The sequence below is a fragment of the Stegostoma tigrinum genome, chromosome 15, assembly GCF_030684315.1.
Source record: "Stegostoma tigrinum isolate sSteTig4 chromosome 15, sSteTig4.hap1, whole genome shotgun sequence".
NCBI lineage: Eukaryota > Metazoa > Chordata > Chondrichthyes > Orectolobiformes > Stegostomatidae > Stegostoma > Stegostoma tigrinum.
Window position 1 is genome coordinate 44556458 of NC_081368.1, and position 24445 is coordinate 44580902.

Below are 24445 nucleotides of genomic sequence, written 5' to 3' on the forward strand. Positions count from 1 at the left end.
TCTTAAAACAAAATAAAATCCTGAAACTCTGGACTGTTGTCAATTCTGTCCAGCACAGAGGAATAATTGCTGGAATGTGAAAAGCCCCTAGAATATGCTGCGAGAATACCTAACAATTGATGAAGGAAAGTTAAAAAGAAAGAAAAAAAATTCAGGATATATGCAATCAGGCACCGAGGCTTTCATTCGTTTTCGTAAATAATTATATTCTTACTTTATTTTCACAGGATTTGGGAGCCTCCCATTCAATGACAATATATTAGCAGCACAACCCCTTAATATAATAAAGTGAAGCATTTTATTTTAACAATTATTTCTAAGCTTTTTTTTTACAATAATTAGGATTAATTAGCACACAATTTTTATAAGAATAGACAGAACAGCTTATACCACAAGCTACAGAAATGTACTGCTCCAGAGAGCTAAGCATAAATTTATAATTTAGTAACAAAAATTAAAGTATTTACAGAATATCTTATGAAGAATTAGAATCTTCCTTGGCCCTACAGAACAATTTGTTTTCCCAAATTTAATACATAGCTATCAGCACAACTTTTTTTGCATGTTTATTTTTCATTAAACACCCTGAGATAGATGTGCTCTCCCAAAGGAGACAGCTGTGTTGTGTTAAGATAAAAATTGCTGTGGACAGGCCCCCAAATCACATGCTGCACTGTGCAGGGAGAGTCTGACAAGGTCACAGGTCAGCTAAGCAAACAAGGTCCTGTTCCTTTTCACTTCTGGGATACATCTGTCTTCATTGTAGACATTAAAGACGCTTGCAAATGGAGACATTGCTATGGTGAGGCTTGGGTGCTCTGTTTCTCGGGGCAGTCTGGGTGATCTTGAGGTTTCAAAGGTAGATATGAACTTGGAAGGAAAGAGAATTTCAGAGATACCTGAAAAACAAAATCACAAGACAAATTTGCATGAATTAAGTTATAGGGGGTGGTTTCAAAGTTTATATTCAATTTCATTCTTTGGGTCTGGGTTTGCTGTGTCTCACTGCATTTCCTGCTTGGCAAGATGGTCAGAGTTTCTTTCAACATGTTTTCCAAACATCTGACCTCTACCACCTACAAAAGGATTAAAAAGCAGCTGATGTGTGGGAACCATTCACTATTCTTTGGCTGATGAAAGCAAAATCCAGGAACTCCGTCCCCAACACTTTGGGTGTAGACACACCAGATGAACTGCTGTAGTTCATGAAGAGGGCTCACTACCATATTCCCAAAAGACACTTAGGAGATGGTTAAAGTCTCACCTTGCTAGCAAACGAACTCCAATTTTAAAAAAAATGTTGTCCCCAGGCGTCTGGCAATGCTGCGCAATAGAGAAATAGTTCAGCTTGCCAAGTTCCTCATTTTTCCTAAAGGATGCATGAAATAGTGTAGAACTTTACAGCGCAGAAATAAGACAATTGACTCAAATCGACCTACTCCAATGTTTATGCTCCACATTCTCATTTGGATACATCCAACCTACCATGCATTTCCTGTATGTTTTCCTCCCACTTGCATTCAACTAGCTTTCGTTTAAATATACCTATGTATTTGCTTCAACTAGAAAACTTCCACAATCGAACTATTCTGTAAGTAAAGTTTATCCACCACAACTTGAAAACCAGGAACATAAGCTTGCATGCAGCCTGTTGCCTAGCTTCCAAGCTGCTCCTCTCCTCCCACGTCCGCCCATCTTTGAAATCTGCTGCTCTTTTATTTTAGCTAGTTGACTCTCCGGACTGGTTTCCCCTATCTCCCTGCATGCAAACATCTGACCCTGGCTGAGATAGAGAATGCATTCGTTATTTAACTATGCCACATAGCCTGAAATCAGCTTTTGAGTGGCACTGTCCTTTCAATTAGCAATGTTTGGAGTCTTGGATCTGCCTAAGGGTAATTATTATTATAATAATACTTCCCATTGACTCTATTCAATAAGACTGCAAAAACCTTTTCTTTAAGGCTAAGTAGGTATAACAGTCAGTGGTCCTTATTTCCATTTATATGGGGTTGATGCATTTTAACAGAAAAAAGGTCAAACAAGACAGAAAGCATCAAGGCTCGAGATACAATTACATTTTCTTATTTAAAAAGAAATAGTGGTGAACATTTTCAGTACTGGGATTGAATTTTATCTTCATTGCTTAGCAGTGAATCTTCCTTATTTTTTAAAAACAGATGCCACCTTGATCTTTAAACCCACCCTTACAATATATAAAAAAAGTAAGTGATCTGCCAAATTACCATCCCATTATGGAAGATGAAGATCTACCATGAAGTGCCCACCATATTGAGGCACAAAATTGAAGTAAAAGCATGGAGATGCTATTAAAAATGCAGATTCTGGTGGCGTGACTTTTTATTGTAAATATTTCCAAACATTGATTTTAGATCTGATTTTTCAATGCAGAGATAAACACAGTTGATTAGCCTGTATGAATTTCATGGCTACTCGATGAAAGACACTCCAAAAATTCCAAAGTAATGACATACCAGAAATTTTGAAAGCTGTGGAGCATTTTCTGAAAACCAAGGGTTAACGTGAATATAACAAAATAGCAAGCAGCATAGGACTGACTCAAAGTATGTCACCAGTTCCTCCGCAAACCAAGATCAATTTTTGCTCTGGCAAAGCAAGCAGTCAAGTGCTTGACTCTAATCCAAAATGGTCTTGAGTTGAAGATAGGGTTGCCGGTGTTAACTTTGATTGATTCAACCACTCACATTTCACCATTTCCAAACCTGCTTGAGGGAAAACACTCTTGTTTAGCAAGGTGCTCAATCATGATATCAAAGTCAGCAAAAATTAAATTAGTCTGGCACACACCACCTGTATCAGCTTTCCCACCTACTAATCAAAGAACAGCATTCAGTTTGGTCATGGGAACAAGTTATTGTCTCAGCTGAGAGGAGAGATCATGCCAAGAGAAAAATAGAAGACAAAAAAATATATAGAACGAAGAAGAGGGAGGAAAAAAAGAGAAATAATATTTGGCCTTCAATCAGGATGACGAAATAGAAATGCAAATTTATCCTCAAAACATTGTTATCTTATTAGAATAGTCTACAGCTGGCTGCTGTGATGTAGTCTTCTAGTCTGTCTGGCATATAATACCGATTATTAAAACAATGTGCAACCAAGTCTATAGTTCAATGTATTCATAAATCTGTATTTATTCACAAATTCAAATACATTCATTCTTCTCACTTTCTCCCTCAAATGTTTAAATTTAATTTTAATGGCATTTAATTTATGCTTTGAAGTTGATAATTAAATAAGAAAAACTATATTCAGAATTTGTTCCTTAGGGCAGCGGAGTAGATACTGAGAAGTCACAATGCATTAGAAGGCTTGGTCCTGTAACCTCCCTCCAATGTCTCCCAGTACAACACTGCACCATAATCTAATAGGAGATTCTTTTTCTTTAAATTAACCACCTGTTTTAAAATCAACCTACTCAGATGTTATTACACATCTCCAGAGTGGGTAGGACATGAACCCAGGCCCCTTGGTCAAGATGTAGGGACAGTAGCACTGCACAAGAGTCCATCCCTAAGAGATTATCAGGAGGAAGTGTCATTGCTTTCACCTGGGCTGGATTTATAAAAGATAATAGAATAATAATCTGAAACATGCACTTTCCAGGTATGCATATATAATTTCATTAATTACAAACACAGGTGTTTTTCCCCACCAAAGCAGTCAGTCAGTCAGTCATTTAGTTGCAGGTGATAGATTTTTCCTTATTTGGAAAATTACAAACTCATGATGGTTCCCATTCCTGTAAACAGAAAATAATTTCTTCATTTCTGACTGAATTTGTACCTATGCACTTTAAGTGGAAAGGCAGTGTTCCATCTTCGGTCCGCCTCCCCCTCTCTCCCTATTTATTCCAGTTCCCTTTCCCCATCCCCCTCTCTGATGAAGGGTCTAGGCCCGAAACGTCAGCTTTTGTGCTCCTGAGATGCTGCTTGGCCTGCTGTGTTCATCCAGCCTCACATTTTGTTGTCTTGGAATTCTCCAGCGTCTGCAGTTCCCGTTATCTCTGATATTATCAGTGTTTATAATGTAGCTTGTCATTGGCTTTCCAGTTTTCATGCTTTGGCCAATATAAATTTTTAACTCTGAAAATTGAAGTGTATTTAATCAGTCTGGGCCAACTAACAACAAGTTCCCAAATTGCAATTTTTTGAACAGTTCAAATACTCAGGGTTCATTTAAGGAATTTAGCTAGATTTTTTTTGTAAAAAAGGGCCAGCCCATTTGGTATGGACGCCAAATTGGCAGCTGGCAGCTGCTGAGCTTCAATTTGGCCAGTTTGTTTTGTCTTAGACATGTTGTTGTGATAGCTGGTATTGTTACCCTGTAGTTTGGGCACTTTCCAAAGCCATGTGGGAAGACAGCACTTGTGCACGGAGAGTAAAACCAGCAGCGCTAGCAACAGCTCCAACTCAAACAACAGCAAGCTATTAAAGTTCAAACTCCTGTTTGCTAATCAGATAGATTCTAGGTATTCTAAGTAGGGAACATAGAGAGACACGCAGGGCTAAAGTTAACAGGCAATTTAATCGAAGGAAGGAAGGAAAATTAAACAAACTATAGCTGATCGTAAAACAGGGCAAAATTAACATTTGTAGGTAACAAATAAGCGGGGGGGGGGGGGGGGGTGTGGTTGAGGGTTAAACGTTGAGTAAAAATTTGGTCCGAGCTATACACATGCTAACATTGTTTCAATACAAAAGAAAAGTGATAAAACTGCTTGCCTCTAAAGGGTTGAGTGTTTTTTTGTTTGCAAGTTAATGGTAGCACGTTGGGATCTATTTATGACATTAAAACAGCTGTTATTACAACAGTGCATACAATTTAAACAAATTAACAGAAAATTGTCTGGTGTTTTGAAATTATGATATTGATCAGGTTTCAGTGCACTGTAAAACTAATGTGTTCTATCAATAAGTTTTGTTATCTTAGGTATTGAAATATTTGTGAATGGAACTTTGAGATTTCCTGCAAGCATGTGTTTAGAGAAACAGCCTACCAACACTGAACAAAATAGTGTCAATTAGTCAAAGCTAGATTCCCAGTCACTCTGTCACGTAGGGCCATGTTGGTGGTATCACGTGACTGACAGTGCTATGGATTGCTTGACATGCACTTGAGAGCAAGAAAAATAAACATAAATAAAACTATGAATATTGAATATCTTCTTGTAACAATATATTTAATGCTATTAAAAATTTAGCAAGGATTGTTAAAGTTTCATGACCAGCCTTCAGCAAAATTCACTATTTCTCCTTTATAATTTGGTTTTCTGACTTGTTACATTTCGGGCCTATTTTCCCGACAAATGTTGCTGTGTAACACTGATTTTCTCCCCTTTTCTTGAAAGTACTCTTAATAGGTAAATGGCTTCTTTAGGTGCTGTTAGCCCTCCACTCCGTACTTAAATGCATATTATTTACAGATGTTTTCTAATCAACCTGTTCAGGGATGTTACTACACACATCTGTAGCAGGTGGAACTTGAAACTAGACCTCTTAGTGCTCCTATCCCCAGACTACCACATGCCACAAGAGCATCCTTTACACAGAGAGGGAGAGGAGGGAGAGGAGGGAGAGGAGGGAGAGGAGGGAGAGGAGGGAGAGGAGGGAGAGGAGGGAGAGGAGGGAGAGGAGGGAGAGGAGGGAGAGGAGGGAGAGGAGGGAGAGGAGGGAGAGGAGGGAGAGGAGGGAGAGGAGGGAGAGGAGGGAGAGTTACCTAATATTGATAAGTATTATCATTGAGACTTCAGCTCAAATCTCAAATCTGCTCCCTTTCCAGCAATTAGAAAAACAATTAGAAAAATGAGAAAGATAGGTATTTTCTTTCTCTCCTTCCTTAGCCTAGGAGGTGCTGAAGCTAATTGCAATGACCCATTTGTTTCCTCAACTGGGAATCGCTCAATCAGCAGTATGTAACACCTTTTGGGATTGACTATCAGGGTAGCTGAAAGAATTAAATAAAATCGGATGTTACAAAGACAAATTTAGTCTATAAAGTCATATTAATGACTAGAACCCCATTAGGGCTCCAACAGGTGTCTGTGTCCAAGAACAACGTAAGATGAAAGTGCTTTATATTTTCGCTTACACACGTTTGTGTTAATGCAGGGCACTTTGGGCTTTTCAGAATGCCTTTATAGAAAGCAGAGAATGATGGACAGCACAGCTGAACGTGAATCATTCTGTTAACAAGTTGCCAGTGTTGGAGACGTGTTGTTTGAAACATATCCCTGCTAGCCAGAGATCTGGAAACATTTATTTTCCATAAAGTGGAATGCATGTCATTTTGATTTGAGTTCAATGCACATTATCCCCTGAAGAACTAGAGTCTTGGCATACAAGTGAAAGTCACTTTAGTTCAATTTCCTTCATATTTTATAATTAAATCATATAAAAATGATCAAACTTTACTGTGTTCAATGGATTCGTGAGGAACAGTTTTCACAGCAGCTAAGCAAGCTGGATAAGGGCCAAAACTACAGTTAGATCAACTGCTTACTTGCAGACCTAATAATAGGCAATTACCTGTCACACGATGGAGTGTTAGAAGAGCTCCCTCTGCATGAATTTGTTATGGGTTTAGGTATAATAGTTCTTTTGATAAGTCTATGTTTCCAAATGACTGCATTTGAAAAACAACAGCATTTCACTTGGACTGCACCCAATATCAGAATACTCTGACATTCAGGTTCTACTGTTATTTGGAGTGGTCTGTCATTTTGAAGTTCATCTATGTGCACAAGCTGCTGTCATCAGTCTCAATCCTGCCAGTCAATCCCACCAGTTCTGTCAGCAAACTCACATTAAAAAAGTGCACATCTCCAATGCATTTCTCTACTTGTTCTTTACATTTTATCTATTGAACATTCTTGAATTCCATTCTCAGAAGGTATAAGTTGATGAAATATTAGGAGGGAAGTTGAAAGATAATTAATGCCACATAGGACTAGTCAGTAGTATAGAGCAAAACCAGAAATATTAAAGCCTGGTTAGTTTTGTTCTAGTCTTCTTTCCCCTTTTCAAAAGAAAAACCCAAAACACTATATAATGCAAATATAAAATCAGAATTATCAAAATTTTCAGGCAATTCCAACATTCAAGGGTTTTTAACATGACTCTCAAGTATTTACATTTTAACGTTAGAGAGCAAGGCTGTTTCAAAATGAGATGACTGCCTAGAGGCTGGTATCCTGTCGCCAATTCACCCTTCATTTACATGTGCATGGTATCTGACCAGTCAGCTCAGAGCCAATCCCTAAAATCTGGAAACTCTGAATCTAACATTTATATCTGTTGTGAGCCAGAGCTCCCTGATTAGTCCAGGCTAACAACTTCAATCAAGGGTTTCCAGTCAATGAGAGCCACCTCACCCTGGCTCCAATCACTACAAAAGAAAGAAAGAGGGAGTTGATTGGCAGGAACTAGTGACTTGACAGTTCACATTCCACACTCAAGGAAAACAGATTAAATAGTCACTTTATTCCATTGCAGCTCATGGGGTTTGAATAGCTAGTGTGTTTTTCCTACAACACCCATTACAGATTCTTGATGATCACCCCTGAAAATTTAAAAGTAGATAGACCAATGAAAGGAGTTTCAAGTGTGAAATAGATGGAGAAGACAGGACCTCACAGTGAAGTGGAGAAATCGGAGTTCTGAGGAAAGGTCACCAGATCTGAAACGTTAACTGTTTTGTCCTCCACAGATGCTGTCAGACCTGCTGAGCTTTTCAAGCAACTTTGTTTTTGTTCTGGATTTACAGCATCCACAGTTCTTTTGGTTCTTACCCTATACAAAAAACCCTGGAGGCATTGGACAGTAGCAAAGAAAAGCGTTAAACCGTGATAATACCAGGACACAACCTTATAATGATGACCTTGCAGTGCAGCTAAAAAGGATTTCTATAGTTCAATAATTGCACATCCTTGGGCACAGCTCTTTTCCTCTAGTGGAGGCAGGGATGTTCAGGTATATGCTGCAGAAGAACTCAGTGTCCTGTGTTTGAGGAGTTCAGGTGAGATTTGCCCAAGAGAAGTCCATTGACCTGTTTTCAGAACGGATGATAGCTAGGAAAATGTCGGGTTATATGCAGAAGTTAGGGTAGTCAATAACTTTGCTAAGCTCTCCACCATGGGTTCAAAAGCCAGCTCTTTCATAAAAGGAGGGCTTAAAATGGTGTCTAATACTTCCTCAGTGACTTTATTCTAGACAGAATACTCTCTAGATGGGCAGAGAGATGGATGGAACACTGATTATTGCAGTAAGTGAAGACCTTCTTTGCCTTTTTTATTTTTAAAACAATTATTTTCTCTCCTAATGGATGAAGGGCATCTTTGATCCTTTCCTATACGCCCCCATGAGAATCACAATGGTTATGGTGCAGAAGCAGACCATTTGGTCCATCATGCGTGCACTGGTTCTATTATCCTGTGCCAATCTTCAATGCCCTCTAATGCTTCAATCAAGTATTGTGCATTTCATATTGGTGGAAGCCTAGATACTATTGTAGAATTGTAGTGTTTGGTGCATTACTTAACAGTCTTTTGGACTTCATGCAGCTCTTTGTGCTCACAATATCCTCTCACTTGGATTTCTCTTGGAATTAGTGAGAGCAAGCTGCCTAGTTGCAATGACAGATTCCATCACAATGATCAGAGATAATGGGAACTGCAGGTGCTGGAAAATCCGAGATAAGTGTGAAGCTGGATGAACACAGCAGGTCAAGCAGCATCTTAGGAGCACAAAAGCTGATGTTTCAGGCCTAGACCCTTCATCAGAAAGGGTCTAGGCCTGAAACATCAGCTTTTGTGCTCCCAAGATGCTGCTTGGCCTGCTGTGTTCTTCCATCACAATGAGGTTTGCTTTGAACTACTCAGCACATTATACTTCTCCTTTCTATGCAGAAATGGGAGGTATTGTGGGCAGTATATTCCGTTTTGTTTTTGCTTTGGGTATAGCATTGGAAATTAGTGCACTCATGAGATTAACTGTCCCTGTCTGAGTTGAGAGATGGATTGAGAACACATGCTGAGCCATTCCCTGGAGGTTTATGGCTGAGAGCACAGGAGCACCTATAAGCAAATCCTTGCTTTCTGCTGAACTCTTCATTTGTCAGATGAAGATGTAACAATTGTAGTCTGCTTTTAGTGAGCCAGGTCCCTCACCGGGAAGCCATAACAATATTTGGCCTGTCAAGTTTCATGTCAATCATGACTATTTTGCACAAAAGAAAATTGACTAGCTGAAAGTGGTCTGTCAATCCTATTCACATGGTGCTGACATCTTGCCAAAAGAATTCTATACAAGCATACAAATGAAGTAGGAGCACAAGTAGACTATTTGGCCTTTCAAGCCAGCTCTGCCATTCAATAAAGGTCATGACTGATCAGTTTTGAATTCCACATTCCCATCTAAAGAGTCACACAGAGTCATACAGCATGGAAACAGACTAGTCCCACTAGTTTGCACCAACTAGACACCCCAATCTGACCTAGACCCATTTGCCAGCATTTGGCCCATAAGCCTCCAAACCCTTCCTGTTTATGTACCTACCCAGGTACCTTTTAAAATCCTGTAAATTGTACCTACCTCCAATTCCTTTGACAGTTTGCTCCATATGTACCACCTTCTGCTTGAGATAAAAATAGTTACCCCTCAGGTCCCTTTTAAAATCTTTACCCCCTCACTGTAAACCTATGACCTCTTGTTTTGGACTTGCCTACCCTAGGAAGAGACTTTGGCTATTTATCCTATTCATGCCCCTTATGATTTAAGCCTCCATGAAGGTCAACACTCAGTCTCTGACACGCCAGAGAAAAAAGCCCAGCCTATTCAGTTTCTCCATATAACTCAAACCCTCCAGTCCCAGCAACGTCCTTGTAGGTCTTTTCTGCACCCTCTCAAGTTTAATAACTAATTGATTTCCTGGTCTAAACAAGACTGTATCAACTGGTGTATAAAATTATTCAATCATCCTACCTCTACTGCCTTTTGAGATAGACTGGTTCAAAGATACACCATCCGTTAGAGGAAAAAACTCCACTCATTGGTCCGGAAAAAGATGCCCCTTAACCTTAAAAAGGAGAAATTTTCCTTTTCACAGATACTTGAAGGTCATTCAGAATCTTTATACAATTCAAATCGTTCCTCCATCTTCCAAACTCTGGTGCTAGAAGCCCAGCTTGTTCAACCTTTCCTCTTAAGACAATCCTCTCATTTCAGGCATCAATATAGTAAACCTCCTCTAAGCTGCCTCCAATGGACTTTCAGAAAGCCTTTGATAAAGCCCCACATAGGAGATTGGTGAACAAAATTAGGGCGCATGGTATTAGGGGCAAAATACTGGAGTTGGATTGAAAATTGGCTGGCTGACAGGAAGCAAAAAGAGTAGAGATAAACAGGTCCCTTTCAGAATGGCAGGCAGTGACCAGTGGGGTACCACAAGGTTCGGTGTTGGGACCGCCGCTATATACAATATATATTAATGATATAGACGAAGGCATTAAAAGTAATATTAGCAAATTTGCTGATGACAAAGTTGGTTGGCAGTGTGAAATGTGAGGAGGATGTTATGAGAATACAGGATGACTTGGACGGGCTAGGTGAGTGAACAAATGCATGGCAGATGCAGTTTAATGTGGATAAATGTGTGGTTATACACTTTGGTGGCAAGAACAGGAAGACAGATTACTATCTCAATGGAGTCGTTAGGTAAAAGGGCAAGTACAACGAGATCTAGGTGTTCTTGTACGTCAGTCAATGAAAGCAAGCATGCAGGTACAGCAGGCAGCGAAGAAAGCTAATAGCATGCTGGCCTTCATAACAAGAGGAATTGAATACAGGAGCAAAGAGGTCCTTCTGCAGCTGGTGAGACCGCACCTGGAGTATTGTGTGCAGTTTTGGTCTCCAGATTTGAGGAAGGACATTCTTGCTATTGAGGGAGTGCAACGTAGGTTCACAGGGTCAATTTCTGGAATGGCGGGACTATCATATGTTGAAAGATTGGAGCGACTGGGCTTGTATACACTGGAGATTAGAAGGATGAGAGGCGATCTGATTGAGGCATATAAGATTAAGGGATTGGACACACTGGAGGCAGGAAGCATGTTTCCGCTGATGGGCGAGTCCAGAACCAGAGGACACAGTTTAAAAATAAGGGATAGGCCATTTAGAACAGAGTTGAGGAAAAACCTACTTCACCCAGAGAGTGGTGGATACATTGAATGCTCTGCCCCAGAAGGCAGTAGAGGCCAACTCTCTGGATACTTCCAAGAAAGAGATAGAGCTCTTACAGATAGCGGAATCAAGGGTTATGGGGATAAGGCAGGAACAGGATACTGATTGTGGATGATCAGCCATGATCATAATGAATGGTGATGCTGGCTCGAAGGGCCAAATGGCCTGCTCCAGCACCTATTGTCTGTAATTTTTAAAGAAGGATGTAAGTTATGTAACCAGAATGGCGCACACAGTATTTGAAATGTGGTCTTACCACTGAATTACTGAGGCAGAACACTCTTTGCTTTAAAAATGTTCAATTCCTCCCATGATAAAAAAGGTTATCATCCGTTACCCTTCTGGATTGTGCTATATCTGCAGAGTAATGCTTCGTGACTCATGCACGAGAACACCAAAATCCATCTCAAAATTCTACAATCACGCTAAGTAACATGCTGCTTTTTCACTCTTCCTATCAAAGTAGACCACTGCATTTTCTGATATTATACTCCATTTCCCATTCTTTTTGTCCACTCAAATCAATCCATCTGTCTGCAACATTGTGTTATCTTCATCATGTACTTGCCTAGCTATCTTTTTTCTGAAAATTTAGCTACCATGTATTTGATCACTCAAGTTATTGATGAAAATGGTAAGAGGTTTAGGCCCCACCACCGACGCCTGCAGCTCTCCACTGATCACATCTGCCAAAGATCCATTTATGTATATTGTTTTTTGCCAGTCAATTTACTATTCATGCCAATACATTACCCACTACAGCAGGAGCTTTTATTTGCCATAATAACTTTGATGTGACAGCTTATCAAATGCTTTCTGCAAATCCAAGTATCACAAAACTGCAAACTCCCCTTTATCTGTAGTACGCAATGTTCCTTACTTTAACGCGGACTAATCAATTTGCTTACTTTGTATCTGAATTCATCACGCATTCAGATATACAGCCTCTAGATTTATCTTTTTGCTACCTTTCCAATATCTACTGTTGACTGTTAGTGTACTCCTATGCTTCCCCCTTCCCAGGTCCTCAATTCCCATATTATTATTTTCCTCTCTCACCTCGTTTATGCCCTTTGATATTACATCTTTCCACATTTGGAAAATGGCCTGACAATTTAGTTTAAGAGCCCTCTCCACTTCCCTATTTATGCAGTTTACAAGAACACTAGCCTCAACATGGTTTAGGTGCAGGTCACCCCAGTGGTACAGCCCCATTTTCCCCTAATACTGGTGACAGTGACCATGAGCAACACTTCCTACATCAGTCTTCGATCCACATTTTCAGGTTTCTAATTTTTGTGCGCCTTATGCCAATTTGGACATGGCTCATTTAATGATCCAGAGATTATTCTCTTTCATGTTTGGCTTCTTAATTGTGGGTCTGGTTTAACGTTCTCTTTAAACAGAACCTTTGGTTCCTGTATGGACCATGATCATTGGATCCTCCCTTTCCTACTGCAAGTTCCTTTCCATCCCTGAACAAATGTCTGCTCAGAGCCTAGGTTTGGGACAACACAGCTGTTTAGACTCTTAAGTTTTGCCGAGAATGGTGCAGTTTCACCTCATTAATGGTATCAGCAGCTACTACTAAACTACAATCCTTGTCACATTCCACCACTTGAATGCTTCACAGTACACGAAGCCAATGATCAGTTTACACATCCACCCTACAGCTTCTACACTTACTCAAACAAAACAAGAGGATCTCAAACCCAAATCGGGCAATTGCAGAGCTAACACTATTGCCCACTAGGTCCCTCTACCTGCATCGTGCACAGTCACACCCTCCTATACTTGCCCAACCAAACCAAAATGATGTGACATACAAAACAAACCAGGTCGTGCTTCCTTCTCTTTAATACATTGCAGTGTCTGTAGTTTAGCCTCCTTCTTGTGACCTCTGAACTGATGCTGCTTAAACTTCAAACACTTGCCACAGACATGCCTGTCCTGATCACAATGGTATCCGTGAGTTCCCACAAGCTGCAGCTTTGGCAGCTTCACATCACCTGAAGTACTAATATTTAATTATTGACTCACTGCTTTTTCCTCATTTTATTCACCTTACTACCAATTTGTGTACCATGTTAAATTTTAAGAGGAAAGACCCTGACCACTTATCAGTAACTTCTAAAACAACTAGTTCCTTTGTCCATAGTGGAGCATGAACCAGTTCCAAATCAGCTCCAATGAATGTAGCTCTATTAGTCTGTCTTCCAGAGAGTATTTTTCTCCCCTGCTCCTCTCAGTCATCCTCACCGTCTGTCTTCACTCGCCCACTTCTCTGGAATCTTTTAAATTTGCTTTGTTTTGTTTCACTGGTGCAGTTGATTCCATTCATTTGCTGAGCAGCTACTCTGAGCACACAGTGAAGCACCTTACTTGGAGGCCACTCAATTTGCAGTTGGGCAATGGGACATGACAATTCCGCTGATACTCCGAGTCAGCCCATGGCACCTGTTCTCTACACCAGTTGACTTGGGTTTAAATCATTGGTAACTGCAGTCTTCTGTTTAGTATTGATGCTCTGTAAATGAGATTGGACCATCCTGACCAGACTGCAAGCCCAGAAACCATTTAAGCAGGCTTAAAAAGTAGAGACAAGGTCACACAAAATCAAGTTAACCGTGAATGGTGGAGCAGGCTTGACGGCCTGCATAGCCTATTCCTGCATCATAAACATGATTTTTATGAAGCCTTTTTGGGAAAGGGGAGGGAAAACTTCTGCTTCTACTGGCTCCCTGGAAGTGCTGGAAAAGCCACTTATTTTGTGAAGCTAACAGCTTTTGCTTCTTTCATTACCCAGGCCCTGCCCCCCAGGAATGAATGTAGGACAATGGAAGCATATACAACAGGTTGGAGTCACATATCACATTTGTCAGTTTAACCACCCCTGTTAACCCCAAATTCACCTTTCAGAGGGTGTTTATATATAGCCAAATGGCTTTTTTGCAATGGGAGACAATTAAAACGAAACTAGAGTGTCAATCAAACATTTCAGTCCCTAAAATGAATCCAAAGCATCTGAAAAAGAATACATTACCCAAAACATTATATTTGATCATATCTGTTCAGAAGAAAGTAACTACTATATGCTATGAAGGACACTGGCTGTCAGATGTAGATTAAAACATTTTTGTTCCAAAGCCAGTATGTTGCCAAGTAAACTAATAAATGCAAATTGATGTTGAAACTTGTAATGGAGCTAGATGAATCAAAAAAATTCCAAACATCTAAAACTACTGACAATAGACAATACAGAAATAAAACATTATCTAAAACAAGCATCCATTAGAGATCATATTCTCAGAATCGGTGTAAATTTCCTTTTGGATATCCACCAATTGTCATATTGGGAGGGTTGGTAAGTGGCCAAGCCGAAAGTTCAGGGCAAAGCCAATCCTGTAAAGAGTGTGAAATAACCTTTACTTTCTAGTCTCTCCAGTAAATGGTGTCAACCTTGCTTTTAAACAGCCTTAGGTTGTTGAGGGGCTTCAAATATTTGGCGATGTAGGGAAGGATAAAATCAATTCTGGAACCTAGGAAGAAATATATTTTAAACAATTGATCTTTTCCATAGTGTTCCCATTTGACCCACTATTTTGGGCAGTCTCAAGTAAATTAATTAAAATTCAATGTACCATTCAGAGTCTTTGGAAATGTGCATAGTAATTAAAAAAAAAGAGGTCCATGTATTTATGTAGCATTCTTGTAACACTGAAGCATTTGGAAGCACTTCATACTATGTACTAACTTGCAGTGAATGAATTGGACTGAAGTTTCCATGCTGTACATTTCTATGGCTAATGGATTGTGCATTTGCGTCTCATAGCAGTAGGGACAAAAAAGGTAAACTGTTAAATTTACCATACCATGGTAAATTTATGAAATCAGCAAAAAAAAAAAGTGGATCATGTGAAAATTTAAACAAGACATGTTTCTTAGTCTACCTGTTGTAAATATGCCACTAAACTAGTTACTTAATGCCAGAGTTGATTGAATTTAGATCAAATATCTATACAGATTAATCTGAGCCAATTAGCATTATACATTTGTGTATTTGCAAGCTTAAATATTGCATATTATTGGCACAGATTATCAGAGTTAGTGGAATTTGTTGAGGCATTAGGCTGGAGAGTTGAGAGAGACCTCTGCTGCCTCTCCCAGGAAAAACACAGAACCACAATCCTGTTGTGTATGGAGGGAGAGAGAAATGGTGACTCTGGGCTAAGTCATAGCCAGCAATTCTGGCTGGATATCTTGAGCATCAAGGAGGCAGCCAGGAACGCTGAAGAAAGTACACCCACCCCTCCCCAATCCTTTCAGCCACAGAACTGTGCAGGACCCAAGACTAGGTATGTCAATCGGGGAATGGGGGTTAGTGGTGAGTTAAAATTTTCAGTGGGGAGCAGGACAGGGAGAGACTCAAGTCAGCACCACCCTGCCCAATGTTCACTCACTTGATCAGGCATGAATCATTAAGGGAGATCCAGTACCAACCGCACCCCCACTCCCCCAACCCCCGTAATGCTGCACACCCAAAATGCCTGCCTAAGACCCCTAAGAGGTTTTTAACTTGCCACTTAAAAATCTCAATTAATCATGGCTTCGGGAGTTTGACTGAGTTTTCCTGTTCAGATGGTGATAGGTGGGTTTGGAAATGCCACCTGCCCCTAATTTTTGGCTCTTCCCAAACTCCAAGACCTCCCGCTTTAGGGGTACAGCATTGTGCTTGATGTATTGGGTCTGCAACAGTTTCAAGATAATGTAAATCAGAAACAGTTACCAAAACATTATATTGAACACCTGGATTAGTTTGGATTCATCACTTATCCTAAAGTTACCTGGTGTTTAAAATTTGCCAAGTTAAAAACTGACACAATAGGAATTAGGTTAGTCTCATCTTAAAGATTTTGAGGCTAAAATATAAAATGTAAAGCCTGTTAACTAGGAAAAAAAAATTCAAATCCAAGTATAAAAAGTAAAAAAGAAATACAAAACAAAAATCACACAATTAGAGCTTCATACTAAATTCTGAATTCTCCTTTGCAGTAGTATTTACCTTAAGCAACGCGATCTGCAAATTGCACAATGGAATAGACTTTCATCTCAAGTATAAAACCATCATAAAACTCTGGGACTCTTATACAGTTACAAACACTGCTGAATGACAGGAATCTCTTCACACAAAGTTTCACCATTTCTTCACACGGCAATGTGCTTTTTTAGATGGGTCCGTGGAGGGGAAAAGAACCAATAAAAGAACAATTAGATACCATACAGGAACAGGGAGGCAGACGTGTGTGTGCAGGTAACCCAAAATTCTCTGGATCAGTGCGTAGCTTTTGAACAGGATTCGCATTTGTACATGCTGATTTTACATATGGTTAGTGAGAGAGAAAAAACATCTAGGATAACTTGTACATGAAGCTTACATCCTTTCTCCCAAAGGGTTGAGTTTTACTCTTTCCCAGGGGCTGGTTGGCAGGCAAGCAAGCGTAAGGCCATGGGCCCCAACTCCTAGAACCCCACCTCTCAGCCACAACTGACGCGTGCCAGAGAGTTTTCAGGCAGCCCAACCTCCTGATCAATTCAGGTCCATATGTGATAAAAAAAAGTCGTTTATTATGATCCCAGACCAGATTGCCAAATTTAAGTTAGATCTGCCCAGGGACCAGCAACTCTTTTAAAAGAAGTTGGCAGAAGTGTGAGGTCCAAGTACTTACCAAGAGAATAAAGCCACAAGATTCCAAGCTTCTGAACAAGCAACAAACCTTACCATACAAAAGGTAAAGCAGTAATAACTGCTATGTACACCATATTTCCAACATCCAGAATTAATTGGAGGTAAAGATAGGTAACAGACGATCTGTCGTTCAACAAACTGCGTGACATATCAAATAGCCAATGCAGACAAAATTGATCCTTCAGATTGTTCAGCAATGGCTCAGATGTTGGTGATACCTGGGTCAAATCTTACAAGAGATTGCAATTTCTTCTCTTTCAAAAGGCCTTATTTTGGAACTCCCTCAAAAGCAGATCCATCATGGAGCCCTTCAATGGCAGCTCTCATTCTGGAGTTCACCCTCTAGAGAGCTGCACTCCCCTGGGATTCTGGAAATTACACTCCAGCATCTACTCTGGCACAAATTTCAGCTTTTCACCGAGTGCCTCTGCATTTCGCCAAGGATCTAATTTGGCTCTGGCTTGCAAAGTACATGCTGTTTGTGTACTTCCTTCACCCTTACAGGCAGCTAGTCACAGAGAGATAGTAGGAACTGCCGATGCTGGAGAATCTGTGATAACAGTGTGAAGCTGGTTGAACACAGTGGGCCAAGCAGCATCAGAGGAGCAGGAAAGCTAGGCGTTTCAGGTCATTAAGCCGAAACATCAAGCTTTCATAGAACATAACAGCACAGTACAGGCCCTTCGGCCCTCAATGTTGTGCTGACCTGTCATACCAATCTGAAGCCCATCTAACCTACACTATTCCATGTACATCCATATGCTTGTCCAACGATGGCTTAAATGTACTTAAAGTTGGAAAAGTTCCTGCTCCTCTGATGCTGCTTGGCCCACTGTGTTCATCCAGCTTCACACCATGTTATCTATAATGAACTAGTAATGGCAGATTGTTTCCTGAGCCTCCATTGTTCCAAAGGATTCTCCTAAACTCTAACCCCAACACTTGTCTCCTCAGATTTACCCCGACTCCTCATGCATGGAACTGCAGCTGTACCTTTTTGGGTAGAAGTTTCCTTTCCCTACATCCAAGTACCTGCTAGACTAGGAGCCCAAAGTCATCAAACTTCTCCTCAGCCGACATTCAATTACCTTAAAAAAAATTTGACCTAAGGGAAAAAAAAAGTGATAAAAAAAAAAGGCTCAGCAGGTATGACAACATCTGTGAAAACAGAAACAAAGTTAAATGCGGGAATCTGATGACACTGCTTTGGAGTTAATGTAACTAATATTTGGACCAGTCAAAACATAGCAAATCTTTGGAACTGTTTCCTGAAAGCTATACTTGTTCATAACTACTGGTTTGCAAAGTTATCACTAATCAAGCGGCAAGAAGGCAGTAAAGACAAGCTCTGGAAACAGTCAATAGGCAGTTCCAAGGTGAAATGACCAGGAGGTAGAAAAAGGTGATTTTCAGGCACTAAGTTTTTCCTCAACATATTTAAAAAGAAGAAAAACAAAACAATATTTTTCAAAGTTACAAATACAAAAAAAAACAGATACACTTCATTCAGACCACTGAGCATTTTTTGGTATTTGTTACAGACAAAACAGTGTTGCATTTATTTTAAATTGATGTTGTAATGTTTAATCCTCTCATGTTATTCTTTTGAATTTTTTGGCACTCCAGGATACTACAGGTAGTAAGTGCTATAAACTATGTTACATATGGAAAAAAACAATATTACATATCAAAATTGCTTATTCTGGATTACTTCAGCTTGTTTTTACTTTTGATTATGGTTTTTTTTCCTGGAACAATATGTTGCTCTTATCCTCAGCTTATATATTTTACTGTTTTGCATTATCATTTTATTCCCTCCTTATAAAATTCTACTTACATGTCTTTCAAAAGAGACAGGTTTGCTATTGCCACTTCCCCAACTAAAAAGATAGATGTGATCTCTGTCTTGAACGCATTACTATTTTCAGCAGATTGGCTAACAACTATAAAATCTGTTTAGTGGAGTAAGAGAATTTGAATGATGGGTCCTTTCATTCCAAGAGTTAGTATCTTGTGTTACTGGTGCTCCCCACGATATGTCATTTGTGAAAATGAAAATAGAATATAATGCAACAAAAGTAATTAGATGTTCAGTGACAAAAGAAATTTTTGGATAGAGTCATGAGTTATTATAGGTTAAATTTATATTTCATACAAATAAAGCATTACTCCATCTTTTTAGTCTTTGAGGTCACTGAGCATGAAGGGAAGTTTAATTATTTGACGTGGTTTTAAATTTTTAATATTCTAAAATTAAATTTGAAATACATTTCAAAGAAAGAGAGATCCCCATGGTTTCTAGATTAATTCTGAAGACATTGATATGTGGGGGGAGAAGATTAGGAAGTGATATATTTGGTTATCACTACAGAATGAGTGATTCACCATATCCATCTTCTTTGGATTGGAAAGCCAAGTTCACTAATCAGTCAGTCAATACACAGCACTGGTTTAAAGAAAAAAGTATTAAAGTTTAGGATGACCAGTTTAGGCATATGTTCTACATAGAGAAAACAAAAAAAAAACTTAAATTTTTGCTTTTCACTGATGTCTTAAAAAAAGGTCCTATCTACCTCTGCTTGACAGTCTGCTCGCATTAATAACAGTGATAACAGCTGTAATACATTACATTAATGGATTGAATCTGGCAGTAACACTCCCTTGCATAAGAAAATGAATTGGAATGAACATTTAAAAACCTACTTAAGGAACTTCAAAAATTTTCCCAAGTCTTTTAAACAACAACAAGCTGCAGGAATGAGTCTTATTCCTGCATGCCAACGTGTTAGATTTCATACCCTTATAACACAAATCTCAGAAGACTTGGGTTTGCAAATAAAGTGAACAGGTTAGACATAGGCAGTAGTCAATTTGAAGTCATGGCATCACTCAGCTATGCAGGCAAGTCTCAAAAGACCAAACTCCTCTAGTGACTTTATGGAAAACGCATTGCTAAAAGGTGCCACATAGCAATGGCTTCAAGGATTCAATCCTCAAATCTATTGAGCTAATTGAGGAAGCATCCAGACTTTCTGGATTCAAAGGTAAAATGACCCATTCAAGTCCTTACTTCCAATCACTTAGTGCAAAGTTTGAATGTGTACATATCATGTAGAAAGGTGAATAATCTATCATGTCCCATAGTCACACATGAATGACTACTGGTTCAATAGATCATTACTAGCACAAAATATGACCATATCCCAGTAGAAATCAATGGCTACAGCAGAAGAGGGAAAGAGATTAGAGATTCCCAAAAGCCAGCTGCACTCGGATTGAATTAGACCTGGCACAAGAAAAGGAATGGGTTACCACAGCTCCCTGGGCATGATCTGATGATTGGCAAAGTTGGCCCAATCTGTATCTCAATTGCCTTTTCATCATATCCTTTAATTCCTTTATCTAATAAAAACCTGAACATCACACGATGGGGCACTTCAGCCCACAATATTGTGCCAAACATGATGTCAAATTAAACTAAATTACTTCTGCCTGCCTTTGGTCTATATTCCTCCGTTCCTTACATATTTATGTGTGTATCTAGAAGTCCCTTAAACACCCCGATCGTATCTGCCTCCATCACCACCACTGGCAGAAAATTCCAGACTCCTACCACTCAAAGAAAAAAAAAGTTGCTCCTCACATCTCCTTTTGAGCTTTCCCTATCTCACTTTATTACATGCCCTGAGTATGAGGGATTTCAACTCTTGGGGAAAAACAAACATTCTGACCATCAATCTTCTCTATGCATCTCAATTTTATTGACTTTTGTCAAGTCTCTCCCCAGCCTCCACTGCTCCAGAGAAAACAGCCTTTCTAGCCTCTCCTGATAGCTCATATCCCAATCCAGGGAGCATCTGGTAAACTTCTTCTGGACACACTCAAAAGCTACCATAACCTTCCTGTAATGTGACAACCAGAATTGAATCAGGAGTGAGAGAATAGGTATGACCTTGATTGGAGATCAGATTAACCCAAAGCTCATGTTCTTTTTTCCTCTCTTCGCACTAGTCAAGAATTAGTATGTCCTGCCATTCACTGTTTTTTGGAGAAGGTAATTCTCTCAAGTGCAGAGAAAAACAAGGATGATGCATGTCCATATTCACTCCTCAGTGACTTCACCATGATTGTCACCTTCTGGATTTGCTTGCTAGATGACAGAGTTTCTCTGCAGCTCTGTTGAATACATTGATATTGTTAAACACTTCAATTAGGGCCTATCAAACCTCTAACTTCATGGGAACGCCAGCAGACTTCTTGCTTTCTCTCCAAATCCTGGTATAATGCAAGCGAATCTACACTCTAACCTTCCAAAACTAAACACATTTTTGCTTGAGGGATGGTGCTCAAAACACTTGAAGTCAGACTAGAGCTCTATACAACTGAAGCACAACTTCATTCCTCGACTCAGTGCCCACAGTATTGTTGTTGTGTGCGCATGGGCTTCATTTAACACAAATAAATACTTTTTCTACTGAATAGGTTTCTCTCCCAAGAAAGAAAGATTGGGAGTTATGGCAAAACATTTTGAATGGCAATCTTTCAAGATCAATGTAAGGAATGCCAGACAATGTGGCTTAAATCTATCATACCATTAAATGAGTGGTAGAACATGTTAATTCTTGACTGGTGGGAAGAGAAAAACAACTTTGGAGATCAGATTAACCTAATCAAGGACATAGCTACTCTCACACTTCTCATTCAGAAATCAAGTTAATTATAATGATTTTTGACATTATGACAATCATTTCAAAAAGTAATATTTTTAGTTGGAAGAGAATTAGTTTTGGCCAATTATATTTTTTTTAAAACCTTACTAAATCATTTTTATGCTATGTCGAGCACGCAACAGAAGAGTAGCTCCTGACATTTTCATTCTACGTTTTGTGCTATTAAGGGTAGTTATTGTGGGGTTCATATCACAGTGGCAGAAACAAATGTTTGCGAGACAGCCAATGTATTTCACATAGTGTTTAGGGCATTTGTATTGTTTTAGATCATTGTGTGTAACTACAAAGCATTACATGACCACATTTGTTACACAACGTTTCAGAACGCAAGGGTCCCGAACCGAAACGTCTGCTTTCCTGCTCCTGATGCTGCCTAGCCTGCCGTGTTCCTCCAACTCCACACTGTAATCTGAGAACCTATTCCTGTTCTGCTGAGACACTAAGTGAGGGCACTGTGTAAATTCTCCAGGGACCAACCATAAAGCAACATCTGCAAACAGGATTGCATTTCAGCTACCGCTATATAGTTATCCCATGTAAGCATCCTTAAATCGAAAACTTGCGGCATTATGAGCAAATAGGCAATTCTCACATCAGTTAATACATGAAAGCCCATGTAAAACGGTGTGTTCAAACCACCTCTTTCTTTACCTGACTCAGAAAGGCATGGGTCCTTTGTGAGAGAGTCGGGGTCTCAGCCTCCTGTATTTCTTCATTGGTACTTGTCTTTGGCTGGGACGTCTGCCTAATTTTCGGACATAAGTCCTGATGCTTCCCTCATCCAATGCTGATCCCTCGGAAAGGATGGCAACCGGCCCTGGGAATATCGTAAACAGGGTTACTTACAGATCAAATGAAGATTCAGTAAATCGAGAGAGATTGTGAATGTTTGAGTGTTGATACAAACTAATAAAAACAGCCAGATATAATTTTCTAGAATTCTGTCAACTAAAACAGATTCACGGTACTTTGAACGGAAAAAAAAATTTAACTTGCAAATCTTAAATTGCCAATTGTGCAGGACACTTCAACTCTATGTTCATGGTGTGAAAAAAGTGATTCAAGCAAAGCAGCGGAAAGCAGCACCAGAAAAATCAACAATGTTTCCTCTCAGAGATAGTAGGAACTGCAGATGTTGGAGAATCTGAGATAACAAGGTGTGGAGCTGGATGAACACAGCGGGCCAAGCGGAGGGGCAGGAAAGCCGACGTTTCGGGCCTAGACCCTTCAGAAATATTTCCTCTCATGCCTGTTTCCTCCAGATAAATCGTTCACTAAGTAAGTACTTTGAAAGATCGGATTCTGGTTATTTTTTGGAAGGAGGAGATTAATGTCTCTCCATATTCCCACTACCTATTCATCAGTAGATCGCTTTTTGATATTTCCCCCTTTTCTGATAAAAAAAAGTTTAGAGTGGTAATCTCTCCTGCTCTGTTTCCGTGCTCTGACTTTGCAAGAGCCACAAATCCCGGTGGTAAAGTTAAACCAGAAGTAGAGTTTACTTCACACATGCTTTGACACAGTAATGAGGGAAGGAATCTCAACCCACAACTGAAGCACACTTAAAGAAGGAAATATAGCATCAGGATTGATAATTATTAATTGAATACTTTAATTACTTAAGTTCAAAGGAAAAAAAACAGGATACCACGTTATCAGTATTCTTGCTGTAAAGTCCTAAGCACACTTTTCAAGGCACTGTTTATGAAATATGACTTCTCCAGTGTTCTGACAAACGTTTTCTCCCCCCCAAAATCAAAAACATTGTTAGGTGACGCAGTGACCTTGCATACACAAACCCAGGCTTTCAGTGCCATGTCACCACAAAACAATGAAATGGGTGCTGCCAGGATCAAAGATAGTCACACTGCAGGCAGGTACTGTTTGGAATCAACACTTGAGCAATCAGAGAAAGCTTAGAGTCCAGCCTGCAGATCACAACAGGGACACGAAAACCAGTCATGCAACTGTAATCCTGGAGGATTGTCAACTTGTCAAAGTTGGCTTGTTTGTTTGCTATTATTTTGATCGTGCCTGTGGCTAGGTAGGTAGAATTCACTCTCATTGAAGAGTCATTCTTGCAAACAAATGTGGACCTGTAAGCGTCAACTTGCCTGCTCCATGGACATTGTCTGACCCGCCATGCTTTTGCACCTCCACACTTACTGGTTCCAGCTTTCAGCATCTGCAGCCCTTACTGTCTCCAAATCTGCTGTTTAAATTGGAAGTATGCACAATGCTGTGCATGCAATCTTTGTAACCCTGCATACCTGTGATGTGCATAGGCACATTCTAACTATCAGCAGTAGTACCGTGCCATTTGCACATGTTTTGGTGGCCTTTTTGGCCTTCAGAATAATTGCTTTGTTTCACAAAGGGTAACTTTTTACAAGCACAGCGTAAAAGGTTGATGCCTTCACTCTACAGGAGAAACACATTACCTTTGTGGCCTTGAGTTTATGGCATTTGATTGGCAGATATCTCACATACAGACAATGTTGACCCCTTAACTCTGCCATTTCAGGCAGCTGGCTTCAGTACTCTGGGAACCATGTGGCCAAGCCACCTTGATAGCAACACCAAAACAGTTACCATTGAGCCAAATGCTTGTGAGGGTGATAAACAACTGACTATCACCCAGTCCATAAATTAAGTTCATAGTCACCAAAATCTTCTAAATAGAGCTGCAA

At 39.7% G+C, this 24445-nt stretch overlaps 1 long non-coding RNA gene across 1 annotated transcript in view; it reads right to left on the reverse strand.

Annotated features, from left to right (window-relative positions):
- Nucleotides 1-284: 284 nt before the first annotated feature.
- The window catches only part of LOC132210562 (uncharacterized), a 44995-nt gene continuing 20834 nt past the window's right edge, over nt 285-24445 (reverse strand). The window contains exons 2-3 of the long non-coding RNA XR_009446696.1: nt 22407-22572; nt 285-899 (exon numbers count right to left, since the gene is read on the reverse strand). This is a non-coding gene — a long non-coding RNA (uncharacterized LOC132210562). The remainder of the gene's footprint in view (nt 900-22406; nt 22573-24445) is intronic.